Consider the following 16,058-nt stretch of genomic DNA (forward strand, 5'->3'; position numbering starts at 1 on the left):
AAAGTCTCTTTTCAGGATATGTTTGTCATGGAGAGCCTTTGTTTTCTCTTTGTAGATCTTTGAACTTTCAAAAGCTTCAAGTCTTATCTCATCAAGTTCATTCAGCTGGATCAATCTCTTCTCCTTGGCACTCTTGATGTCAAAGTTCAGCAACTTGACTGCCCATAGTGCCTTGTACTCAAGCTCAACTGGTAGATGGCAAGATTTTCCATAGAGAAGGTTGAAAGGTGTAGTCCCCAAAGGTGTCTTGTAAGCTGTCCTATAAGCCCACAATGCATCATCAAGCTTGATGGACCAATCTTTCCTTGTAACCCCCACAATCTTCTCCAGAATGGACTTGATCTCCCTGTTGGAAATCTCAACTTGACCACTTGTTTGGGGGTGGTAAGGAGTTGCAACCTTGTGCTTCACACCATTCTTCTTAAGGAGGTTTGCAAACAGTTTGTTGATGAAGTGAGACCCTCCATCACTGATCACAACTCTTGGAATCCCAAACCTTGGAAAGATTATGCTCTTGAACATTTTTAGAACCACCTTTGCATCATTGGTTGGACTTGCAATTGCTTCCACCCACTTAGAGACATAATCTACAGCCACCAGTATGTACTTGTTGCTATAAGATGAAGGAAAAGGCCCCATGAAGTCAATACCCCAGACATCAAACACTTCAACTTCTAGGATGGGGTTTTGAGGCATTTCATTCCTCTTGGTGATGTTTCCTCTTCTTTGACAAGAGTCACACCTTGAGACAAAGTCTTGGGTGTCTTTAAACATGTGAGGCCACCAAAATCCAGCTTGTAGCACCTTTGCAACTGTCTTAAAGGTAGCAAAGTGGCCTCCATAGGATGATCCATGACAATGTGTAAGGATCCCATCAATTTCTTCTTCAGCCACTGCCCTTCTATAGAGTTGATCTCTACAAAGTATGTAGAGGTAAGGCTCATCCCAATAATATCTCTTCACATCCTTATAGAACTTCTTCTTGGCATAACCTTCAAGGTTCAATGGCTCTTTTCCAGTAGCTAAGTAGTTGACTATATCAGCATACCAAGGACCCTTCTCATCAGCTGCCTTCACCTCTTCAAGTTTCTTTCCCGTCTCACAAACAGCTACCACTGCATGAATAGCCATCATTTGCTCTTCTGGAAGTCTGTCATCAATAGGGATTCCACACTCCACCTTCAACCTGGACAGGTGATCAGCTACTCCATTCTCAACTCCAGGCCTGTCCTTGATCTCAAGATCAAACTCTTGTAGCAGCAGAATCCATCTCAACAGTCTTGGTTTTGCATCTTTCTTGGCTAAGAGGTGTCTCAATGCAGCATGATCAGTGTAGACAGTCACCTTTGACCCAACCAAGTAGCTTCTGAACTTCTCAAATGCAAAGACAATGGCCAATAGCTCCTTCTCAGTTGTAGAGTATTTAGCTTGAGCTTCATCAAGTGTTCTACTTGCATAGTAGATCACATGTGACTTCTTGTCTCTCTTCTGGCCTAGGACTGCTCCTACAGCAAAGTCACTTGCATCACACATGATCTCAAAGGGGAGATCCCAATCTGGCGGCTGAACTATGGGTGTACTGATGAGTGCATTCTTCAGGTTTTTGAAAGCTTCCATACACTCCTCATCGAAGTGAAATGCAGCTTCTTTGCATAACAGCCTGGTCAATGGTCTAGCTATCTTAGAGAAATCCATGATGAATCTTCTATAGAAACCGGCATGACCCAGAAAGCTTCTTATATCCTTCACTGTTCTTGGTGGAGCTAGACCAACCATGACATCTATCTTGGCTTTGTCCACTTCAATTCCTTTCTCAGAAACTTTGTGTCCAAGAACAATCCCTTCATTGACCATGAAGTGACACTTCTCCCAATTGAGCACCAGGTTAGTGTCCTCACATCTCTGTAATACCCTGCAAAGATTTGACAAACAAGTAGCAAACGAAGAACCATATACAGAAAAATCATCCATAAACACCTCCATTACATCCTCAATAAAATCAGAGAAAATTGACATCATTGCTCTTTGGAATGTTGCTGGTGCATTGCACAGTCCAAATGGCATCCTTCGATATGCAAAGGTACCATAAGGACAAGTGAATGTCGTTTTCTCTTGGTCATTTGGGTGTATAGGGATTTGGAAAAATCCAGAGTATCCATCAAGGAAACAATAATAAGGATGGTTAGCTAGCCTCTCTAACATCTGATCAATGAATGGTAAAGGGAAATGATCCTTTCTAGAGGCTGCATTCAGTTTTCGATAGTCAATGCACATCCTATGTCCAGTTATTGTTCTTGTTGGTATTAACTCATCATTTTCGTTCTTAACAACTGTTATGCCACCTTTTTTAGGAACTACATGCACAGGTGAAACCCAATTGCTATCAGAGATAGGATAGATCACACCAGCATCTAACAATTTGATTATCTCTTTTTTAACAACATCTTTCAAATTAGGATTTAATCTTCTTTGGTGTTCAATTGAAGTTTTAGATTCATCCTCTAGATGTATCCTATGCATGCACAAAGATGGTGAGATTCCTTTAATGTCATCAAGTGAGTATCCTAGTGCTTTTCTATACTTTTTAAGTTCATTTAAAAGCATAGACAATTCATTCTCAGTCAGCTCACTACTCACAATGACAGGATATGTCTCATTAGGTCCAAGGAAAGCGTACCTTACACCATGGGGAAGAGGTTTAAGCTCCACTTTTGGTGCCTTGAGCTCACTCCAATCAGCTTGATGGAGGTTCTCTTGAATGTCTGCTGAGGCAGCATGTTGAGTCATTTGTGGCAACTCCATGAACTCATCTTCTCCATCCTCCTCAAGGTGAACATCTAGCCTTCTTACTAGCTCATCACTCTCTTTGTTTTCAATCATTTGGGTCTCTCTTTCAATGGTCAGGGCCTGTTGAAGAGAGTCCTCAATCGCTAACTCTTCAAGGAAATCATCAGCCAAGGCATCCATCTCATCAATGTAGAATATTTCTCCTTGAGTTGTGGGCTTCTTCATCATCTCCTTGATATCAAAATGGAGAATGTGATCTTTTCCAAGGTGGAGATCAATTGTGCCATCTCTCACATTCACCATTGCTCCAGCAGTCGCCAAGAAAGGTCTCCCAAAGATCAAAGGATCTCTAGGCTCTTCATCCATCTCAAGCACTACAAAGTCAGTAGGCACTTCACAATTTCCTATCTTTACAGGAAGATCTTCTAGGATGCCAATGGGGAGCTTGACAGATCGATCAGCTAGCACCAAAGAGATCTTGCACTTTTTATATTGTGTAAACCCAAGCTTCTTGGCAATGGATAGTGGCATGAGGCTGACACTTGCTCCCAAGTCACATAGACATTTCTCAAATGTCAAAGGTCCAATGGCGCATGGCAGGGTGAAACTACCAGGGTCTTCTAGCTTCCTTGGGACAGTCATTCTCTGAATAATGGCACTGCACTCGTGAGTAAGAATCACCATCCCTTCCATCTCTTTCTTCTTTTGTTCTACAGCATCTTTCAAGAACTTGCTGTATTGTGGAACCAGCATAAATGCATCAATTATGGGCATGGTGAGCTGAACTTCACTCATTTGCTTGTCAAACAAGGCTTTGTATTTCTCTAGGAGTTGCTTTTTGAATCTTCCAGGAAAGGGAAGTTTTGGCTCATAGGGAGGAGGAGTGAACAATTTCTCCTTTGTTGATGTAACCTCCTCATTTTTGTTCTCAAATTTCTCCTCTCCAATCTTTCTCTTGCTTAGCTTCAACTATCTTCTCCAATATTTCCTCATTAGTTTTCTCATCCACAATCACCACATCATCATCTACATTGATGACCACCTCCCCACCTTGTTTCTCATTATCCTTAATGAGAACTTTAGGAGGCAACTCTCTTCCACTCCTTAGGGTGATTGCCTTCATTGTCTCCTTTGGGTTTTGTTCAGGCTTTCCAGGTAGTGTACCTTGTTGGCGACTTGAGCTGGCTGTCATAGAGACAAACTGGTTCTCCAAGTTTTTGAACTTGTTGTTTAGATCATGGTAATTCCCATCAATCTTGTTGTGTAGATTTTTCAGCTCATACCCTAATTGTTTCTCACTTCTTGCTTGTCCCTCCAATAATTGTTTTAGCATCGCTTCAGTACTACTCTCTTGTGGAGGTTGTGTTGATGATCCAGCTTGTTCTTGTGCAGGTTGATTTGGTTTTGGTGAGAATCCAGGAGGGAAGTTCTGTTTTGGTTGGTAACCACCTTGGTTGTTGTTGTAGAATGGCTTAGGCTGATTGTTGTAGAATGGTTTTGGCTGGTAGTTGTTGAATGGCTTCTGTTGGTTGTTGTAGAAGGGTTTCTGTTGGTAGTTGTTCTGGTTTTGATAGTCATGTTCCTTCTTGTACCATGTACCCTGAGCATTGACATAGTACATATCTTCTTGGCATTCTACTCCATCAGCTTCAGAAACCATATGTAACTCCTCCTTCTTGTTCTTTTCTGATAGTAGCATGTCAATCTTTTCTTGTATTGCTTTCAGTTCTCTTTTTGTGGTCATATCTTCTCCTCCCCCACTTCTGTCTCTTCTGTCATATTCATCATTGTAGACAGAATCACTCTGTGCCATGTTCTCCAAGAGTTCTAATGCATCTTCGACAGTCCTCCCCAAGTAGTTTCCATTGCTTGCAGTGTCAAGCTGGCTTTTGAATTTAGGCAAGACTCCTCTGTAGAAAGTGCTTAGCAAGCTCTCATTGTTGAAGCCATGGTGGGGACATTGAGACAAGTAGGTTCTGAATCTCTCCCATGCCTCTGAAAATCCTTCAAGTCCTTTTTGTTGAAAACCAGAGATCTGATTTCTAAGGTTTGCAGTCCTTGTAGCAGAGAAGAACTTGTTGAGGAAGGCCTTCTTGCATTCATCCCAAGTTGTGATAGTATCACTTGAGATGTTTTTCTCCCAAGTGTGAGCCTTGTCTCCCAAAGAGAAGGGAAACAATCTGAGCTTGAAAGCATCCTCTGAAACTCCATTTGTTTTTGACAAGCCACAGTATTTATCAAATCTGTCAAGGTGATCTAGTGGGTCTTCCAAGGCAAGTCCATGGTACTTGTTGTTTTCAATCATGTTGATGAGGCTGGACTTGATCTCGAAATTGTTGTTGGCAACTGGCGGTCCCCTAATGCCCAACCTATTCCCATTTATGTTAGGTTGATCATATGTACCGATGGCCCTAGCTTGGCGTTGTGGTTGTCTAGGTCGAAGGTTGGCAGCTCCTTGACCATTGCCCTCTTGAGCAGCTCCAGGAGGAACTTCTTGGACATTTTGTCTATGATCATCAACTTCATAGACACCTTCCGGTTGATTCGGGTTTCTCTCCATCTCAAGCCCCAATCTATGTAAGTGGGCTTGCTTTTCTCTTTCTCTTCTCTGTCTTCCCAACTCTCTTTCTAAGGCTTTGATGTTGTCCACTCTTGGTGCAAGATTTGTTGATCCTTTGCTTCTCAAGTTCATGCACCTGTCATCCAAATATATATGAAGATAGATAATTAGTAACTTAAAAACAAAGTAAAACTCAGTCTCAAGCAAAGACTCAAACGCAATGTCACAATCAGACTAGGATTGGCAACGGCGCCAATTTGATAATAGGTTTTTCTGCCTATTGCAAATGTTGTAGTGTAGGGGGGTGAATGTCGAACCAGTCCTAGTGATGTGAATCAGTGAGAATACAAGTCATTTCTTAAGCTAAGCAGATTCAATAGTTGTGAGTGTGTGACAAGTAACAATAGCAAACAGAGCAATACAACAAGGTTTTAATCAATTTAGACAAGTGAATCCATGGGTATTGGGAATTGACTTCAAGTAACTAAGATCCAATCTAGGTGACAAGCTTTCAATCAAAATAATCTCTTAAGTCTAAACACAATCTTAGACAAGTCCTATGTCTAGGTAAATGCCCATTTGCTTAGAAATCATTAAACATCAAATGTCTTTGGCTTAATTCAATCAAGCAATCTTTAAGTTCAAGTTCAATAACTATCTAGCAATTTTAACATCAAGTGTCCTTGGCTAATCTCACTAGAGCTTAGTTGAGTTGATTCAAACACTTCATCTAATCATGTCTGATGAGAAGTGTTTAGAAATCAGGTTTAGAGTGATCAAGACTAAACAAGCATTAAAAATACTCAACAAGCAAGTTCATACAAGGATCTAATACAATAACACCATAGATCTTCACTAAGTTACTCTAATCTCCCTAACCCATGAATTCTTAAGGAAACTACTCACTAATCTTCATGAAAACACTTAATCTCATAATAGATTGAAGCATATTCAAGTAAATACAACAGAGAATAAAGATAAACAAGGATTAAACAAGCAAAATGAAATTAGAACTCAAGAACAGATGATGAACAATTGAAGAACAGCTCAAGAACACTAAGAACAATGATATTTCAAAGAGAGAGAGTTTTTTTTTGACAAGTTTTTCTTTTTTACCAAGTACAATACTCATGTTTCTTGCCCACTCTTTGGATAAAAAGAAAGCAAATATTATACAGAAAAGTAGGAAAAATCGTTCAAAGGAAAAGTGGGTGGAAGAAAGTGGGAAGTTGGTTAATCCCATCAACTTTCCAGTGGTCCCCGGTAAGGGTTGATACACCTGTAGTAAATCGATTATAACTTATCCAATACATCTCCAAATGACTTGAAACCACTTCCATTGGAAAGCTAACTCAATTTCCAGTGTCTCCACAAATTTTTAGCTTCAGAAAAGATCTTTAAGGCTTTCATCCGTGTTCATCTTTCACTCTCTGAAATTCCATGATTCGGGAGCGACCTCGCTGTGTCGCTGCGAGAGGTCGCTCCGGATCCGTTGTCTCCAGGTGATCAATACGCGAGCGACTCTTTCCTGTCGCTCTAGTGAGGTCGCTCCAGACTGGTGATCAGAGCGACTTGGTGGTGTCGCTCCGGACTGGTCGCTCCCATGCCTTGCTCGCCCAATGACCACTCTAAACACTCCTTTTTGAGCTCCAAATGCCTCCAAGTGTCTCCAAGAACTCCATGTGGTACTCCAATACCTGATAAGGACTCATGTATGCAAAATGCAACCTAAACATGGCTAAATCCTAATCTATATGATCAAAATGCACATGGATGAATGGATAAAACAATAGAAATATGCAAGATATCAAATTTTGCACCATATATTTTAATCATCGATCAAGGGTATACTTTTGCAATAGGAAAAAAAATGTTCAGGTTATTTAATCATCTATAAACTATTGTTTTTGCATATACATAGCAGTCAAATGATTTATAATTGAATAAATTATTGATTTGATATGAGCTAACAATAGAATCGTATTCAAAATAGGTTTAAAACTGAATATCACGTATAATTATTTTGATTAAATTTTAGATAATTTTACTTATTATTTATACTTATGGGTTGTAAGAATAATTTGCACAATATATGTTATAATAAATTCTCATATGATATACCACATATAATATATATGTATTAGTTTGAATAGGTGAAATGAAAGTTCATTAATGTGGTCGGCAGAAATCTATAAAAAAACATTTATATATACACATATATATATAAATGAAAGTTGTAAACAATTAGTCTGCTTCATAGAAGGATGTCTTTTTTTCTTTGAAAATGTTTCTTCACAAGTGCTTGGGGTTTAGCCATAAGCATGAACAAATATTTTATACACATGGCTGGGAAGATATATAATGATCTTCATGCCAGAAATAGCAACCTCACTTGAAATTCTTATTGACTAACTCCCGCTCAGATATTTAGGACTCCCAATTACAATAAGAAGCATGAAGAAAATTACAAGTCGTTAGTATTTCGGGAAGGATGCAGCTTATACAATCAATTAATATTACTAGCATGACAAACTTTTGGTATACTGTTTTCACCTCCATATTTCATGTCTGGAAATAATGGAGAAGCTATGTGTGGCGTTTCCGTGGTTGGGTAAAATAATATTTTCCAAAAATTGGAAATAAATGAGTGGAGTAAAATAACACACAATAATATGATTTGGCACTTAAGTTAGACATTATATCTTTGGTTTGGCTATTTTGTTAAAAAATGTGGTAATGATCAAATAAGAGCATCTCGTAGTTTTTACCAAAACAAAAAGAGAGCATGTGAGATGTTATGCTTGGGAAAGGTAAATAAAACAAAGTACAAGGTATAAATACAAAGCACGTCATATAAATGTTTTTATTTATTTATGATTTGGCCAAGAGTTAAGGTACAATTATTACAACATTATTAACAACACACAGCACATAAGCTTTTATAAGTTGAAGAAAATAATTTATATTGTCCAGTACTTAATGGATTAAAGGTTGAATACATATGGGGTTGATTTTTGTCTATCAATTCCCCTTATTTTGCGACGAACCTAGAATACCATTTCCCAGAATCTTTTTGTCTTCGATCAGCAGGATTAGTGAAATTGACCCAATTCATACCAAACCGGAGAGTGTAACCATTTCCAAATTCATAATTGTCCATCAATGACCAAGCAAAATAACCTGCTACGTTGCAACCATCCCTGTAATATATTTAAATAATTTTAGCGTATCAAGATATATATAGTATGTATAAATATGATAAAGTAGGAATAATTGTAACTCACTCGATGGAGCATTTGAGACATGAAAGATGGCTGCAATGATTTTGAATTCGTCCGTTATCGGCAAGAGCATTTGCTACCGTTAAGTTTCCATAATCAGCAACTCCTGAAATTTTAACACAAAGATTATATAATAAGAACACGTAGGATTCTTATGGTTAAGCATATTTATATTGGTATGTATGTAAATACCGTTTTCGGTGATGTAGGTAAGTGGGTTTTGGTAGTTGTCTTTGATATGATTTAGAATCTGACGGAACCCAGGAGGATAGTAGACAAAGCTTGGAGACTGGAGAAGAAAAAAGCAAAAAAGGATAGACTCATTAGTTACTATATAAATGTGGCAATCTCGTAAAGTAGATACATATATATATATAACATGTTATTCCGAATTAAAAACGATACTAGCCTCAACACCGATAGGTACTCCATTGCGATAATCTGAAACACAATAAGAGAATAATGAGTTGATCTATGAACCAAAACATATGTATAAAACTAAATACGAAAAAGGTTTCACATACATCCAAGAGTAACTCGTGGATCGGTTAAGACGCTAGGCTGTGTCTGAGGAGGAGGAGGTGCGTCGCTTGCATATTGCGTAACATAATAGTTCAGCCCTAGAAAATCAAGTGATCCTTTAACTAAATCTGATTCTTGAGGTGTGAATTTTGGCAATCTGTCTCCAACGAGTTCTCTCATTATCCTTGGATATTCTCCGTACACCAATGGATCCAAGAACCTTCAGATATGCAAGAAGAAATTTTGTAACTTAGTGATGCAATATTTTTTAAAGTCTATATGATCGTGACAGAGGCTTTAACTTGCTACATATGTGTGCGTCTTGAATGTCAATTCATTGAGAATATATATACGTACCATCCAACGAAGAATTGGAATGCTCGTTTTGCAGCAGCCTGGTCTAGATCGCTAGTTTCGTTTAGCGGGGCAAACCATCTCCCGATCAAGGTCGTTCCTATCTTACCACCTTGAAATTTCTGCATAATATTTTTTAGATTATAGAATAAGAATATACCACACAAAAAAATATTAGAAACTACTCAAGGAAAATAAAAAGAGATTCATTTTAGATGAACCTGATATCTTTTTCGGTATAGAGATACCGCTTCTGCATGGGCTAGAAGTTGGTGATGCGTGACTATATAAGGTTCGGTTCCTGAATCACCTCCAAATTCACAGCCAGTGCACCTTCCCGGTGGATATGATCCATCTCCATAACCTTTGGATGAGAGAGAGTAAGGCTGGTTTAGAGTGATCCAAAACTTGACTCTGTCTCCGAATCTTTGGAATAGAAGCTCCGCATAGTTCTTGAAGTCCTCTCTGTTCATGTATCATACATATTAAATTATTTAATTATAGATAGATCTGATCATGCAATGTATATATATATATATATAACCTAATTAAGTGAAAGAAAGACAAGTTTGGAAGAAGAAAAACTAGTTATTGCACTTACACTATACGTGGGCTTAAGAAGCCTCCGTACTCGTCTTCTAGAGTTTGGGGGAACATCCCAATGAAATATAGTCACAAATGGCTCTATGCCTGTAATCACGTACGAAAGTTAGTTAAACGTCCATATATACCACATATATAATTTAAATGATTGAGTAGTATTTATATTTTCAATTTACCATTAGCTTTTAACTCGTTAATGAGATTGTTGTAGTATGTTATCCCGTTCTCGTCCACTCCTCCAGTCAGTCTTCCCTCTAAAATTTATAATCACAAATTTCACCGAGTCAAATATATATAGAATGTAAAACTCTTAATTTTGCCAATTATATAAACTCATGACTGAAAAAGCGACGTATGTTTTTGTTTCTGTATTTACTTGGTAAGACCCTTGACCAGGCTATGGAGAGTCGGTATGCTTGAACTTTCAATCTTTTCAGTAATTTGACATCCTCCTGTTCAAATTATATATGAATTGTTCCAGAGTTAAATAATATTTCCAAATTGGAACAACTGTCTCCTATATGTATACACAGATATATAGCCTCTTACCTTGTAAAGGTCATAGGAATCACAAGCAACGTCTCCGGAGCTGCGATCTGGAACCCTTTCTATACCATAACAAACAGAAAAATTAATGTGAGCATGTCCAGTCTTTCTAATATTTATACACTCTCCCATATGTCCAAATGAATGTTGATCAAAAGGGTAATTAATTGGTTTATAACCTGGATATCTATGAGTGTAGTAGTCCCATCCATTAAGGGCTCTATGTGCAGCACCCTCGATCTGGTTGAACAAATAAAAAGCGATAGTATTGGAATTTTTTTTTCTTTTTTGAAAAAAATATACTTTTATCTACAAAAATAAGAAAATAGTATGCCCAACAACGGTCATGAGGAAGATATATAAATTTATACCTGGTAGGCGGAAGTAGCCGCACCGAAAGTAAAGTTCTTTGGAAATCCAGTTCGGTTGAAGGTAAGAGAATTATCGCAGTTGAAGGGTTCTTTAGCCTTGCATTCTGGATTGCAGGCATTTTGGCTATTTGAAACGACAAAGAGAATGACAAGGATGGCTAGAGAGTAGTGAGCTTTTGGAATTGCCATGGTTGAGAGACTTTGTAGTTTGTGTAATGGCTAATTTGATTATGACTGGATGATGAACTTGGAGGGGTTTATATAGAAGGGTTTGAGTGCATGGGACTTGCATGGGGTTCAAGTAAACTTGTTACGTAAATATATATGACTTCAATTTGATCTTGCATGCATGTTCTCCACCTCACGCTGTCTTGTTTTCTAATAAAAAATAATATATCCCTAATAAACAAATAGATAATTAATGGAGTTCTACGGCATGCTCATCATATTTCTCTTATATGTGTATAATACGCATACAGAGCTCCACAAGATATATACCTGTACATATATGCTTCAGAATATATGCTTCTTAGCTATAGTTAATTAATATTGTAATTTTTTAATCGGATCTAAGACTACGTACCATCTATTGTGCAATTCGATTTACAAGATTTCTTAACGAAGTTCTGATTCAGGTTACGTCACAAGAAAACAGCGATATTCTGACGGACATTCCGACGGAAAATGAAATCTTCGGAATATCCCGAGGAATTTCCGAGGAAATATCAATCCGTCGGAATATTCCGAGGAAATTCCGAGGAAAAATGTGTTCCTCGGAAAAAACCGATGAATTCCGAGGAAATATTATAGCCGTTGGAGAGCCGTTGGGGGATTTTACAAAATTCCGAGGAAATTCCGACGAACTAGCCTTTTCCGTCGGAATTCCGTCGGAATTTTCTCGGTCTGTCAGCAGGATTTAAACTATAAATACAAGCACTCCTCTTCCTCTTCATTCACTCCATATCTTCATCCTCCCTCTTACTCTATTTACACACGAATTTGATTCATAAAAAATATGTCTTCTTCAAATTATTTTCGTTCTTGGCTCGATCGACCTCATTTGGATCCGAACACGAGATTGCTTACGGAAGAATACCAACGAGGTATAACCGAATTCATGGGGTTAGTTCACCGACAACCAGAAGCAAAAACAGATATGTTAAGATGTCCTTGCTCTAATTGTAAAAATAGAAAGGTTATTAAAGAGTGGGATGTTTGGACTCATCTATATTTGAGTGGGTTTACACGAAGTTACAAAATTTGGTATCATCATGGAGAAACTGATTATGAACATGGTAGTACTAGCGAACCTCAGCCAGCGGTTAGATTAGAAGAACCAATTAGAACGGATGTAGATTATGGTGTACGTACTGAGCAGATGGTAAATGATCATTTTAGAGGGGAAGATTTACCAAATGCACAAGCTAGGAGATTTTATGATATGTTGGATGCTGGAAAGCAACCATTGTACGAAGGTTGCAGAGATGGTCATTCAGCTTTATCATCTGCTACAAGATTGATGGGCATTAAAACAGATTATAATTTGGCTGAAGACTGTGTGGATGCGATTGCTGATTTTGTAAAAGGTATTCTACCCAAGGATAATGTAGCTCATGGTTCATACTACGAGGTTCAGAAACTCGTAGCTGGTCTTGGTTTATCGTATCAGGTAATAGATGTATGCAGCGACAACTGCATGATTTATTGGAGGGCGGATGAACAGCGGGTTACATGCAAATTTTGTGGAAAGCCTCGTTATAAAGATACGAGTGGAAGAGTTCCAGTGCCATATAAAAGGATGTGGTATTTACCTTTGACGGAAAGGTTGCAGAGGTTGTATCTGTCTGAACGCACAGCGCAACCAATGAGATGGCATGCGGAGCACTCAACAGATGGTGAGATCAGACATCCTTCAGATGCAAAAGCGTGGAAGCATTTCCAAACAAAGTATCCCGACTTTGCGTATGAGAGAAGAAATGTCTACCTTGGATTATGTACTGATGGTTTCAGTCCGTTTGGCAAGAGTGGAAGACATTATTCTCTATGGCCCGTCATTCTTACACCATACAACCTACCCCCAAACTTGTGCTTGCGACGAGAGTTTTTGTTTCTCTCGATTCTCGTTCCCGGACCAGAGCATCCTAAGAGATCACTTGATGTGTTTCTTCAGCCACTAATATATGAGTTGCAACAACTATGGGCTCAAGGTGCTGAAACATACGATGTTTCGTGTAAAGAAAATTTTCAAATGCGGGCAGTACTAATGTGGACAATAAGTGATTTTCCAGCATATGGTATGTTGTCTGGATGGACTACGCATGAAAGGCTATCATGTCCATATTGTCAAGATAACACTGATGCTTTCCAACTAAAAAACGGAAGGAAAACGTGTTGGTTTGACTGTCACAGGAGATTCCTACCACCTGATCATCCATATCGTAGGAGTAGGAATTTGTTTACGAAGAACAAGAGGGTGTTTGACAGTCCACCTCCGGAAATTTGTAGGAAAGATTTGAAGATACAACTAAGAGATTTTGGTGTAGAAAAGACGCCAGACGTCGGTGGACATGAGCGTTTTCCGGTAGATGCTCTTGGAGAACTACATAACTGGCACAAAAAAAGTATTTTCTGGGATCTGCCATACTGGGAGGATCATCTGCTAAGGCATAATTTAGATGTCATGCATATTGAGAAGAACTTTTTTGACAATATCATGAACACGATCCTTAATGTTCAAGGTAAAACAAAAGATAATTTGAAGTCAAGACTGGATTTAGTCGATATATGTGCTCGTTCAGAACTTCATGTTGATGAGAATGGTAGGGCTCCTTTTCCCATATACCGACTTGATGCAGAGGGAAAAGATGCGTTCTTTGATTGGATTTCAAACGATGTGGAATTTCCAGACGGTTACGCATCAAATTTGCGTAACTGTATCGACAGAAAGGAAGGAAAGTTTACTGGCTTGAAAAGCCACGATTGCCATGTAATGATGCAGCGCCTCCTTCCGTTCGCCTTCAAGGAACTATTAGCATGAAATGTTCACGAAGCAATTGCAGGAATAAGTTGTTTCTTCCGCGATTTATGCACGAGATCAGTGACTCTTGAAGGTATTGAAAATTTGAAGACTAACATAGCCGTGATTCAGTGCAACCTTGAGAAAATATTTCCTCCCTCATTTTTTGATGTTATGGAGCATCTTGTTATTCACCTGGCAAGAGAATTGGAACTTGGTGGTCCTGTGCAGTATAGATGGATGTATCTGTATGAGCGGTATATGTTCCATTTGAAGAAGATGGTGAAAAATTTAAGTAGGGTGGAAGGTTCTATAGTCGCACAGATGATCAATGAAGAAACTTCAAACTTTGCCGAGTACTACTTTCCAGCAGAAGTTCAGACCAAAAACAGAAGACCTGCTCGGCATGATGATAGAGGCGAACGGGCAACATATCATGTTACGGTTCCAGACATTTTCACAGACGTTGGACGACTTAGCGGAAAACCAAAGGACCGTCGACTTACTGAGCAGGAGCGCAGTCATTTGCAAACATATTTGCTCACCAACTGCGAAGACGTTCTTCAATATGAGAGGTAAATAAATGAGCTTACAAATTTTTATTTTAACAAGTTGAAATTTAAATCTTAATTAATTACATTATTGTCATCATATATAGGATTTTCATGGCAGAAAAGCGGTTCGAGTATAGATACGCCACAGAGGACGAACTAGAAGAAATGAAGCAGAGAGAATTTACTGGATGGATGTTTACTTATGTGAGTGCTTTAAACAAATTAAAATATATTTTATCACATATTTATACAAATTTACATTTATTGATATAACATATATATATGTGCTATTAATAGGTGTCTGCTGGTTTGGCCAGAGGTGAAACATTTGACGATTGGATACGTGAGATGGTCGTTGGACCAAACTTTGTTGTGAAGTCATATCCGAGATTTTGTACTCGAGGATATGCATTCACAACTCAGAAGAGGAGACGTTCGAGTACGACTTATGATGCTGGCGTTTGTTCTGCATCAGGAGATGATGTATACTACGGACACATACATGAGATTTTGGAAATCAAGTATTTGGGCATGGTTGGATTGCGCTGTACTGTTTTCTATTGTGATTGGCACGACAACACTGCAGATCGAGGTGTGAGAACAGATGCATTTGGTGTTACATCAGTAAATTCGAGGCGAAAGCTGCAATATTATGATCTTTTCATTCTTGCTTCTCAGGCCGATCAGGTAATTAAATGTTAATTATTCAGAATGATTCATCATCATGTGTATTAATTTATAATTTTTCTAAATGTTACAGGTTTGTTATATCAAGTACCCCCGGGTAAGGAACAAAGATGATCCATGGGTTACTGTTACAAGACTCAACCCGAGAGGCCGAGTTCAGGGAAGTTCTGAGCTGGAAGACCCACTACAACCAAGCACATCCGGCAACTTAAGTGCAGCAGAAGATTTAGCTGGAGTTGGCCTTGTAGTCGATTTAACCGACTTCGGAGAGGAAGCCGTCGCTCACGTAGAGGATGAACCAGTGATTGGAGAGTTTACCAAGATCCAGATTCAGGTTCATCTGGTGATGATGACTCGGAAACAGACTACCATTGATTTTTTTTTTTTTTAAGAAATACCGAGGAAATTCCGAGGAACACTTGATATAACCTCTTTCCTCGGATATTAGTTATTTGGTTTATCTAGCAAGACAAAGCTGAATACGAATTAAAAACTACTCAAAACACAACCAAATAAAACGAAGAAACCATGTAAAAGAAATACGAACTCATAAGTAAGAAAAAAAATAAAAATAAAACTAAGTCCAAAATTAACAGAATCTCGATCCGTTTATCCATCGATCGATCTGTTTATAAAAATACTTACACGATTTTCCATCGATCGATCTGTTTATAAAAAAACTTACACGATTTTCCGAGGACATTTCGAGGAACGTTTGAGATTCTCGATCGATCGATGGGATAATCTAATCGATCGATCACATTGTTACGCTTTGGT

General features: G+C 38.4%; 1 non-coding gene and 1 pseudogene across 1 annotated transcript; one reads left to right on the forward strand and one right to left on the reverse strand.

The window, feature by feature from the left end:
* Nucleotides 1–4,730: 4,730 nt before the first annotated feature.
* LOC125584731 lies at nt 4,731–4,837 on the forward strand. The gene has a single exon (XR_007321640.1). It is a non-coding gene; the product is annotated as a small nucleolar RNA R71 (small nucleolar RNA).
* A 2,689-nt stretch (nt 4,838–7,526) lies between these two features.
* On the reverse strand, nt 7,527–11,758 carry LOC106427468 (annotated as a pseudogene).
* Nucleotides 11,759–16,058: the final 4,300 nt, after the last annotated feature.

Source organism: Brassica napus, chromosome C3 (assembly GCF_020379485.1).
Source record: "Brassica napus cultivar Da-Ae chromosome C3, Da-Ae, whole genome shotgun sequence".
Taxonomy (NCBI): Eukaryota; Viridiplantae; Streptophyta; class Magnoliopsida; order Brassicales; family Brassicaceae; genus Brassica; species Brassica napus.